A 12,266-nucleotide genomic window follows, 5' to 3' on the forward strand; every position below is an offset into this window, starting at 1 on the left:
CAACCCAAAACCAAACAAAAAAACCTTTAGGGTAGCTCCACATTGCACCAAAGATGAGGTTCAAACTCTTACTCACTTGCCAGGCCTCTCTAAACAGCTCAACTGTCCCTCCAGCCTCCTCTCTTGTCACTTTCCTCTTACCCTTTATGCTTTAGTCATCCTAAACACCATGCCCTTTCCCATCTTGAGCTGAGAACGCCCTTCCACGATGTTTTATGAAGCTATGCCCTCCTCTAAAGATTGCCTTATGGTCTCCTCTCTTTCCCCTGTTCTAGGGCGTTCTAACGTTCATCACACAGTATTGTCCCTTACATATAAGATGTCTGCTTTCTCCACCACAAGGGGAGCTCTGCAAAGCGCCCTCGATCCCTGGTGCCAGGTAGAAATGCAACCAATATTTACCGAATGAACAAAGGCTTTGAACATGACACGTACCCCAGAGCGTGGTGGTGTTGCTTGATCTAAAGGTCAGGTGCGGTAGGGACAGGCCGCCTGTTTTTGTTTTTGTTTTTTTGTTTCAAGATTTTATTTATTTATTTATTTGACAGACAGAGATCACAAGTAGGCAGAGAGGCAGGCAGAGAGAGAGGTGGAGGCAGGCTCCCTGCTGAGCAGAGAGCCCGATGTGGGCCTTGATCCCAGTACCCTGGGATCAGGACCTGAGCTGAAGGCAGAGGCTTAACCCACTGAGCCACCCAGGCACCCCAGCCTGCTTTTGAGTAATTGCACTGCTCACTGTTCTTAGTGAATTTCAATCTCTCTGAGTCATTTGAGTTCCTCAACTGAAAAATAGGGATAATCATACTCAGGTTTGAGGATGCGAAGATTGCCAGAGATATCTGTGGAAGTATTTTGTAATTGTGCGTTACTTCACTCGATCCTCACAATAACACTTGTGGTAGGCAGCTGACATTTCCCATTTTGCGTATGAAGAAACTGAAGGTAGCTAATGCAAAGCAGTTTGCCTGAGGTCATCCAGTTAGTTGTCAGGGAGCAGGGACTGGTTGCTGATTCCCAAGCCCAGGCTTTCCCCAAACATACATCACCACCACCCCTCCCTCCCATCCCCGAAGTAGAAAGCAGAGTGGGGACCCATTCATATTGACATCCTGAGGATCATGCAGCTGGAAAATGTAACCGCTTACCATTTCTGAAGGGGTTTCTTTGGGAGGGAGGAGTGGTGTGTTGTTGCTAGAAAGTAAAATCAGTAACAACAGGTATTAAGGCAGGAAGGAGTAGGGCAGGGAGAAAATGACCTTGAAGCTGACCCTATACTCCCTATCTCTGACTCCTCTGCCACTTTGGTAGTTATCTCCCTTGACAGCCCCCTTTTTCCACATAGTTGGACCCCTGAGAGCTCTGAGGTCCCCCCAAACTGGAGAACTTCCATTGCCTTCATGTTTCCGATTCCGTCTGTCAGCAAATATTTACCTTGCTAAGTGCTTTGTCACTGCCTGCAGAAGACTGGCCAAATGATTTCACCGCTCTGAGCCACGGGTCCCACATTCTGCAAAATGGGATTGATGATAGCCTGTCACACGGTTGTTCTGAGGACTAAACAAGATAACCTAACAGCTGCTGGTGGGCTGTTGATGGTGGAGACACCTGCCTCCCTCACACCCCTCCGTGTCTGCTAGTTTTCATTTGAGTGCATGGGTATGTCAGTTCGGTAACTAGGGGAGGATGGAGGGGAGCAGAGGTGCTGGAAAAGAGAAGGAGGGAGTCTGAAGGCCACAGTCCTCCCTGCTGTGCCCCTCCTGGGGCCATAGAGAGAGCAGTGGAACCCAGAGGCTCTTTGAACTGTTCGAGCGAGAATGACTTGTGAGTTTCTGGGCCCTTTGAGTCAGCCTCAGTGATGAGAGGCCTTTTCAAGCTCTCGGTGGGCAGGGGGCACGAACCACTGAGAGTCAGAACAGGAGAGGAAGAGTCCAGCCACCATGGTTTGATGACCACAGCTGTGAGGGTTCCTATGGGGCTCTTTTTTGAGAACTCCCAGAAATAACTCTAGGGCGCCCTAAGAATGTCGGAGAAGTCATCCAACAAGCTGTTGCCAATGTAAAACACAGAGGTGTGCCTGGCACATAGTAGGAACTCAGTATGGGCCGGTTCCCCGAGATGAGCTTGCTTTAGCATCAGCGCATGGAGGGCTGTGTTCCTGAGTCTTCTCACAGCGCTGCCTTTGCACGAAGCATGTGTGCTTCTCACTGTGTCCAGTGCCCTGGGGGACACCCAGTGGAACTGCCCTTTACAGATCCCCCTGTGTGGTTATGGTGGTTTTTCTCTTTAAAGATTAAATTGTTTCTTCCTTTTCTGCTCAACAAAGACAACAGCCCTTTGGTTTTTGATAAACGTTCCTTCCCTACTAGCAGGTGGATTTGCCCCGGGCACTAAGAGCTGTGCTTTTGAAACACACACATGCCCAGCTGTTTGAATCAGCTACTTCCGTCTTTCTTACTTCTCTTATCTCCTGCCCGTGGGGCTGAGTTTTCTTTGCCTTGGCAGGCTGATAACATGTGGAAGGATGAGAACAGTTCTAATTAATAGACTAATTAGTGGTACAAGACTTTAATAGCTGATTATAGGAAAGTTATTCCCCACCCCCCAAATGATTGATTGATTGATTGCTGATATGTTGCATTATGGCAAAATAGCCAGCTTCTAATGTCCATTGGTTGCTTTGATGGGTCTTTTTCTTCTTTCTTTTTCCTCCTTCCCCTGGCTATTGGTGGGCACAGGCAGAATGGGAGAACTCAGAACCAGCTGATGAGCAGCTCTGAAGACACGGAAGTTGTGGGATTCTGATGTCATCCCCCTGTTGAAAGCTCAGAGCTAGAAAGGGAATGGGAGGGATGAGAAGGAAGGAAGCAAGACAGTCCTGCCCCTGTTTGTAGGTTTACCTCCCCAGGACACTTCCCTGATGATACCTCACCTCCTGCAGGGCATAACTCACACACAAGTAGTTGCATTCAAAAATAGCAAAAAGCTTGAAAGAGTCCACTGAATGGAGTGCCCATGTGGCTCAGTCAGTTATAAGCCTCTGCCTTCGTCTCAGCTCATGATCTTGGGATCCTGGGTTCGAGCCCAGCAGCGGGCTCCTTGATCAGCAGGGAGTCTGCTTCACCCTCTCCCTCTGCTCCTCCCTCCTGCTTGTACTCTCTTTCTCTCTCAGATGGACAAATAAAATCTTAATAATAATAATAATAATAATAATAAAAAGAGTCCACTGAAATCCCACTGTCTGGGTTCAAATGCTGGTTCCCCCACTGGCTGCCATCTGAGCTCGTCATTTACCTTTACTGTGCCTCGGTCTGGTCATTTATAAAGTGGGAATACAACTGTTTGTCCCCAGGAGTGTTGTGAGGATTGTATGAAACACACCAGGTGAGCCAGGTAAGGCACGGAGCACAGATCGTGGCCCATCCTGAGCCCTGAGTGACATTAGCTCTGATGACCAACACTGCCTGAGATTATTTAACTTACCTGATATACAGGTAAGTGTATCAAGGAATTTGATAAATGTTTGTAGAATGAATGAATGACTAGATCATCTTTTTCAAGGAGATCGTGAGGCCTTGAAGCTCAACAGGGTGAAGAAAAAAGGAAATTGCACACTAAATCATAGTAAGAGGCTATCTGTTTCCATGCTTATCACAGGCTGGGCCCTGAGCTAATTATGCTTTCTGTACCGTCTCTCATCTAATCCTTATGTAACCTGATTTTTTTATCAGCCTTCCCGGATCATGTATGTTTGTAATTTAAAAAAAAATTTATTTATCTACTTGACAGAGAGAGATCACAAATAGGTGAGGTGGAGGGTGTGGGAAGAAGGCTCCCCGCTGAGCAGAGAGCCTGGGCTCAGTCCCAGGTCCCTGGGATCACCACCTGAGCTGAAGGCAGAGGCTTTCACCCACTGAGCCACCCAGGTGCCCTAATCATGTGTTTTTGAAATAGATCCAGTCCCCATACCAGATTTTATGGGATGTCTGTGTTCTCCCCCAAGACTTTCTAAGATTCTTAGGGGATGAGCTGACATTTTCTTTGTAATAATTTTAAAAAATATTATCTATTTATTTATTCACGTGAGAAAGTGCATGAGAGAGCGAGCGAGCGAGCACAAGCAGGGGGGAGGTGTAGAGGGAAAGGGAGAAGCTGACTCCCAGATTAGCAGGGACCCCGATGTAAGACTCAATCCCAAGACTGTGGGATCAAGACCTGAGCTGAAGGCAGACACTTAACAAACTGAATCACCCAGGTACCCAAGGCTGACATTTTCATGATGATGTTTCTTTTGAATTCCTATTCTGGCTAAATTCAACCTCTTGCATCTTCCTCCTGACAATGTCATTCTCTTGACCCATCACTCTTACTCATAGCAAGCTGGACGTCTTCCTTCCTTCCTTTGATCCCGGAAACCCTAAGAACAGGGGGCCATTTTGTGTGGAAGACTTACTGGAGGTCAGAGGCGAGATAGGGTGCCTGTAGCAGCACTGAAGGCAAACAGCTGAAAGTCACCACACTTGGGCTCCCCACCTCCTCCACCTCATGCCCTCCAGGCTGTCCAGCTGTCCAGAGCCCTGCCCACGGCCATTTTTCCCTCCCAAGATACCTTCTCTTCCACCTCTCTACTGTTCCCCATCTCTCCCTGGAAACAGTGGTTTCCTGTTACTTTGTTACACAAAGACACTGAGCTCTCTGAACAAATGTCTCCGTTCTGGGCTATTCTCAATCTGGGGTCAGAGAAGAAACTGAAATGCGTGAATAGGAGGGTGCTCAGCTGCTTTTCTTAACCACTCAAGTCTCCTGAAGCATTTTCCTCAACAAATGAGCCAAGTACCTCTGAGGCGAACCCTGCACCACCCTAGAATGAAGAAGTTTGGCAGGCATATTTTTATATACATTTTTTTCCTCCCTGCTCTACTTCCGGTGATGACATGAGGTAAATATGATCCTTATTTTTTTTCTCCAGGTGAGGAACCTGAAATGATACAGGTTAAAAATGTAAACCACTCAAGATCACATAGATAACGCCAGAGCTGGACTCCCAGGGAACGACTGAGTCCCAAGCCAGGGAGACCAACCATGAGGTCACATGGTCACTTAATAAAGTTCTAGCAGGTCCCAGGTTGGTTCTTCTCACAGGGCAAGCCTTTCGCAGGAAACCTGTCAGTGGGGAGGCGGTGTGGGTCACAGGAAAGCAAACTGATTGAGTGAAGGTCAAAGATTTTAGAGCAGAGCGAAAGCTAGAAATAACTACAGATCTCTAGCTCCATGTATGACACCCTGGAGTTATCACTATTAATCACCATGGAGTGATTACCTGATTGCTTCATTTCTTGATGCAGTGCTTTCTTCAACCTTGGCCTGGGGCCCCCTCTTTGGGAAGAGAAGGCCGACGTTCTTTGGCTCTTGGAATGCTGACTTCATATTGTAAAACATCTCATTGGTAGCCCACCATGTCTCAGAAGCCTGGCCCAGTGGCTGAGGCTCTTTCCAAGAGCTCAAAAAGTAGCTATGGAATGAATGGGAAAATGGCTTTTCACTCACTTTAATTTGTCATTTATTTTCCCAAGGGCTTACCTAAGGCAGGGAGGCTGAATTAGGCAGAACTAGACGAAGGGACATCTATTCCCGCAGGGCAGCCATCTGGGACACCGAAATTATAAAGGATGCAAGAGCATCACTGCCAATGGGATGAGGTTACCAAAATGGAATTTATCAGAACTCTTCCCAGAAAGAGTAATGAATATAGTTAGACAGAATTCTTTAATAACTCACTGGTGTAGGGGGGCCAGATTTGACCCAGTAGTAGCAGGGTGACTTTGCCTTTCCCATCCCTGAAATAGGGATTATGATACTTATCACTAGGGGTTTTTTCCCCAATTAAGTTTGACAATGGAAAATTTACATCTTTTATTATTACTTAGGCGGCAGTCCACTATCATCTGGTTTCTGCCCTCCTACACCCTACTGATTACGTTCGTCAAGGTTGCCAACCACCCCTTTGTGGAAAACCCCATTTTTCTTCCACTTGGTGGAGTTTTGACACGGTATACCAGCCCTTCCTCTGTGAAATATTCTCTTTCCCTGGTTTCCTGTTACCCCAGTCTCAAAGTTCGCGGCTCTCTTTGTCCACCCATCTAAGTTTCCACTGAGACATCAGTATCAGTTGGCTGTCTCTTGTTGCACAGCAAGTTCCCCCCAAATTGAGCGGCTTCACCCAACGTTGATGATCTCACACAGCTTCTTAAGGGTCGGGAGTTGGGAAGCAGTTCAGCCGGATGGAAGAGCTTACCTGGGCTGCGCTAGCTCTGGACTTCTCGTGCGGTCTCAGCCTTCATTCATTCACTCATTCCTTCATCCGTTCATTTGTGTCTATTTTCTTCCAAGCTCTTCCGAGCTGCCTCACACGGCTATTGGCAGGAGGTTTCGGTTCTCGACCACGTGGACTTCTGCACAGTGCTGCTCGAGACGTGACAGATGGCTCCCCCCAGAGCAAGTGATCCCAGAAGAATGAGCCTGTGTGGCCAAGATCAAAGCCACTGTGTCTTTCTTAATCTGATATCTGCAGTGATGCGTCCTCACCTCCGCCCTTGTCACACAGACTGGTACACGTAGGAGAAGCCAGTCCTGAGGAGCGTGTCTACCACGTGGAAGTAGGCTGTCTACCACAGCCTTCTCCTTTGCTGACCCTTCAACATCCATGTTCCCCAAGGTTCTCTTCTCTTCTCATTCCCTCTGCACACCCTTGATACTAGCCTGCTCTCCAGGACTTCCAATTACTGTCTAGACTCCAAAACATGCGGGGCTGCCTCTCTAGACAGTTGTCTCTCAGAAACTTCGGGGTGGACACTGCCCCCTGGGTCCCCAAGGTGCCCACTTTCCAGTCGGGACTCATCCTCACTCCCGGTCCTATTTCTCCTCCTGCGTTTCCATCTCAAGAACGACAGCCTCGTCCACTCCCTTGTTAAGCGAGAAATGAGAAAATCACTCTTGATTGCGCTTTCCCTTTTCTCCCACATCCAATCAACATGTTAAGGGCTTTCGCGTTTTCATGTTCCCCCTTCTTTTTATTTTGAACAATTTCGAACAGACAGAAAGATGAAATGGAGAGTAAAACGAGCCCCTATTCAGTAGAACCCTTCGTCGAGAGTCACCACGACTCACCTTTTATACCGCATTTGCTTTTCCTCCCCACCTCCTCTCGTAATATACGCATATTTTTCATAATAATAGTAACGGGCTGCTCACCTTTCCACCCGCCAGGCTCTCACAGATGTGCAGTGCGTGTATGTGTATGAGTTTTCCATGTGAATATACAGGATTTAAAAGTAGATTGTGGATAATAGGACCTTTCGTCCTTCAACATGTCTGCCGGCATTTCCTAAGAATAAGGACATTCTCCTATATGTCATCATTACACCCAGGAACCAATGCCAGTTAATTTGATCTCCCCAATATATCTCCAGTGAAGCCACTTTTTTTCAGGCCCCCCTATCTCTTATCTTCAGGAGTGTGATCACCTCCCAGGTGCTTTTGCCCTCAATCCACACTTCTCGTTGCTGCCAGAGTGAATTTTCTACGGTGCAAATCTGATGGTGTCGAAGCCTCACTTGAGACCTTTCAGTGGCTCCACATTACCTTCAAAATAAAGAATAAACTTCTCATGGCTTACAAAGCCTTCACCGTCCAGATTCTGCTGGAGAAGCACCGCTAGACAGAAACCTAATATGAGCTAGTCCTGTGCCTTTACGCCGATAATAGGTACATTTTAAAAAGTGAAACAAACAAACAAAACCTCCAAACAATTACAAAAAAACCCCCCAAACACACAAATGATGTTAATCTTGAAAATAGATTTTACTTAAACCAATAGATTCAAAATATTACCATAGCAACACAAGCCCCATGTAAAAAAACATTTTTTAATTAATTAAAAATAATTAAGGTAATTAAGGTAATGAGACGGCTCTTCTTTTCTTTTTATTCCCACAGGTCTTTAAAATCCGGTGTGTGTTTAATACATACAGCACATCTCAAAGCAGATGTTGTCTTCAAGGGTTAAAGTGAAATGTATTCCTACCCAAACAGGAAGATTATATTTAACAATAACAAAAAACTCATCCTGCTTTGGTTTTAAAATTTGAATTGATTAAGATGAAATAAATGGGAAGTTCTGTTCCTGATTCATAAGAGCCACATCTTCTGTGCTCAGCAGCCACTGCAACGGACAAAGGATAATTCTAGAGCCCCAGCTCTCCACGTATGATCCACGGTCCCCTGGGGGTCCTTGGGACATTTCCAAGAGGTCTTTGAGGTCAAAACTATTTTTTCAATAATGCTAAAAAATGTGGTTTTCCATTTTCTACTTTTCTTCTCTCTGAAGTGTAGACACCATACTTTTCCAGAGGCCACGTGACACAGAACGTGACAACAGACTGAACACCGACCCAAAGGGAGTCAGGAGTGTTCTATGAGTCAGATATTGAAGAGATGGGCTAACGAGTAAAACAACGTCCCTCTTCTCACTCAGTGTTTTTATTTTGAAAATATCATTAATTTTCATGAATGGGTAGGTTAGTTTGTCTACTCACATAAGGAGAAAATGATCATTTTTAAATGAATTACTGAGTAATTAAAAATTCCCCTGATTTAATTTCTGATGTAGTGATTATCAATAGATGTAACTCTCAAAACCAAAAGCTCCTTGAAGTCCTCAATAACTTCAAACTGTGTGAGAGAGCTTTGAGGACAGCTTTCTAGAACCTGCCTACCACTCCAGCCTCGCGGCCTGGGATGGGCCCCTCCGCCTTCATGTTTGTTTGCATGAAATTACAGTTCCAGACTAGATGAAGCAGATGTACCTCTTCCTAGTCCTCGGGCTCAGTACTTCTAAAAACTCTGGATCGTGTATATAACACAAAAGTAGGAAGACTCTGAAAGGTAAAGTGAGGCAGGGGAGGGACCTCATGACTCAAAGGATGCTGCGTCATCAGGGTGGCATCAACAGAGGGATAGCAGGGAGCCTGAACTCCCACTCTGGGTCAAGGATAATGGGGCACCCACCCCAGCAGGAACAAACAGTTGAATGGGGGGCCTGGACTTCCGTCCCCCCCCTCTGGTGCGAAGGAGGAGGCACCCCAGCAGGGCAGTTGATCAAATGGGGTCTGCCAAAACAGGAGATGGAAATGAAATCTAGAGTCTCGTAACCTCGTACCTAAAACATCCAGGATAGCAATTTGAAATCACTTGTAATATCAAGAACCAGAAACATCTCAACTTGAATGAGAAAAGATAATTAACAGACACCAATACTGAGATGACTGAGATTTTGGAATTATCTGATGAGAATTTTAAAACAGCTATCATAGAAATGCTTCCATGAGCCATTATAACGTGCTTGAAATAAAAGAACAAATAGAAAGTCTCAGCACAGAAATACAAGATGCAAAGAAGAATCATATTCTCTGCTTGGACTCGAAAAGAACCCCTTGCATTTCCAGAATGACTACCCTCACTTTGCTCTTCCTAGAAAACTGATCTCTAATGTCTTCCTTTAAAACCCTGCTTGTCCCGGATGTCACCTCTTCTGGGAAGCCTTTCCTGGTAGCCATGCCCCTTCCACTCAAAGTATCCTTCACCATATCACTTAGATTCAATGCTAATTGTTCTGTCATGTGTCTACCCCCATGCTCACCAGTCTAAAAACTTGACAAAAGAGACTGTATCTTATCCTAAGTGACTGGCATCGTATCTGGCTTATAATGAATACTTCAAAAAAAAAAAAAAAGGTTTGTTGAATAAACGAATAAATCAAGAATAAATGGGAACTTTTCAGTGGTTCTCTCTTTCCTATTTAGTACAGTTCGTCTCTGGGGCCTGGCACTCCGTGGGTTACTGCTCACTTCCTGCCTTGCACTTTACTGCGTTGTTGTCTAAAGGTACTGATCGTATTCTCTTCGAGATTTAAAACTCTGTGGGTTCCAATAAACTTGTACCTTACTTGTCTTTGCTTCTGCCCCCTGAGCCTCGAGCACAGCTCCCTATTACTCTGAAAACTCAAGTTTTGTTTTCTGAGAGTCCTTGCTTCATTGGGTTTCTGTGCATATTAAATAAAATACACTGTTTACATTCTGGTATTTGAAGAAATACACAGAGAGACCAAGCCCTGTTAGCTGGACCTTCAAGACCTCTTTGCTCCATTTCCGCTGTTCTGACCCAGCTCCCAGTTGTGACCCTTGCTCTGGCTACGATCAGCCCACCTGCCCCCTTCCTTTCCGCTTCTCACCTCTCTACCCCTATTCTCAACTCAGCGGCCAGTTTCACCCTTTAAAAACACAAGTCAGCTCATATTACTTCTCTGCTCAAAACCTTCCAGTGGTTCCGCACCTTTAGCTAAGGGCCAAACTCCTTACCGAGGCCTAAAAGGCCTACTGGGACTGGGCCCGCTGAGCCCCCTGCTCGGGCTCTGATGTTGCCTTGGCCACCTTCCTGCCCTGCTTCAGGTGTTTGCATTTGCCATCTCCCGTGCACGGCATGATCTCTCCCTCGTTTCATTAGAGTAAGCTGTGCTCTCAATTCTCATCTCCGTGGGAGTGACCACCATATGCTAAGTACCGATCATCCCTCTCAAACTTTTGTATTTTTCTTAGCTCTTCGTACAACCTGAAAACATAAGTCTTTATTTACTTAGATAAATGTGTTTTCTTATTGTCTTTCTTCTCCACCAGAATCGTAAGCTCTGCATGGATTTGTTCCTGCTCTGTCCCCAGCCCCTGGCACAGGGCCGATCCCCAGCAGGGTGTGTTTTGTGAAACTTTTGGAATGAATCAAGGTTGGCCATGAACTCCTTGGGTGGGGGCTTTTGGAAGAGAAGCAGCATCCTGTTGCCCAATATTGCTTACCTGCTACCGGATGTGCATGAAGAGGAAGTGTGAGGTTAATCTACCTGGAGGGGATGGAATAGGGATGTCCCACGTATCCAGACTCAGAGGACAATTGTGTTTATCCATTCAGATGCGACTTGAGCAGAAGACACTTCTGGGTATGCTTTCCACAGCGGATTGTGTGACACTCCCCTTCATTCCCTGGGCTGGCTATGGGCACAGCAGTGTGAGCCGAGCCTCACAGCTTCCCATGGTCTTCAGTCTCTGCTTTGTCCCAAGACCCCAGGACCTGCTTGGCTGTCCAGGCATGGGAACACATGTCGATAAAAGGCTCTAGAGGTGAAGCCCCAAACCTATTCTGACCCTGCCCTCGCCAGCCTCATGACATCCAACTGGAGAAACCCTGAAGCCTGGTGGAAGCATGAGATAGTACGATGAAGGGAAGAGCTTCGGGTGCAGGACACCGGAGTTCCAGGGCATCTGGGCAAGCCAGCCACGTCTCCTCTCTGGGCCTTAGTTTTTCTTTAATGTGACATAGGGAGTTCAGTTACATGTGTCTCTAAAATCCTCTTCAGCGGTGACTTTTCATAGTTGTATGAGCCTCATGTATGAGACCTACCGGACTATTTAAGGGTGGGGCAGCTGGGAAGAGAACCCCCACATGGAAACAAGAGAACTGATTGAGTGGTAGGAGCCCAGCATGGCCAGCAGGTGGAGCCATTGCTGCACTAGGGTGCTCAGGCCAAAGGTGGGAAAGTTTGATTTTTAAACAAGCAAGGAGTCCTTCAGAGCAAGCTGTCCAGCTACCCGGGAGAACAAGCCGCCACGGCACCCTCTACACACACACGCACACACATGCACACACACACACACACACACCCCTACTTCACCCCTACTTCCCAAAGCCTACATCGGTGGGCAGACTCAGGGTAAAAAAAATGATTGATAGCAGGTTGCTGGGCCTGAGGCTGGACACGTTTCAACGACCCAGGTGCTTTTTCTCCTCCTTCCACCTTTCCCAGAAGCTTGTACCCTGTACACCTCTTCTCCCTGCCCTCCACAACCTGCCAGACCCCATCGGGTCACTCTCATGGCAGGACATGACTAGATGGAGGTCAAATGGCTTCTCTTTCCAGATGACTGTCTCCCTTTCCTGCCACCCCCCAGGGTCAGCCTCACCTTCTAAGGAAAGTTCTAGATCTCATTCCTTGCCCCTTCACCCCTGACTCTGCCCCCTGAGTCCTGCAGAGGAACCTGTGGTGAGAGCGGTTGGAGAACATCTGGGGGGGAAGTTGGGGTGGGGGAGCGCTAAAGGGAAAGGTCTGGCTTTGGCCAGATAAGAATGGAAGGATCCTTTGTTTGGCCCCAACTGCCTCTGCCACT

The sequence above is a fragment of the Mustela putorius genome, unplaced genomic scaffold, assembly GCF_011764305.1.
Source record: "Mustela putorius furo isolate JIRA1106 unplaced genomic scaffold, ASM1176430v1.1 tig00001012_pilon_pilon_pilon, whole genome shotgun sequence".
In the NCBI taxonomy this organism is placed as follows: domain Eukaryota; kingdom Metazoa; phylum Chordata; class Mammalia; order Carnivora; family Mustelidae; genus Mustela; species Mustela putorius.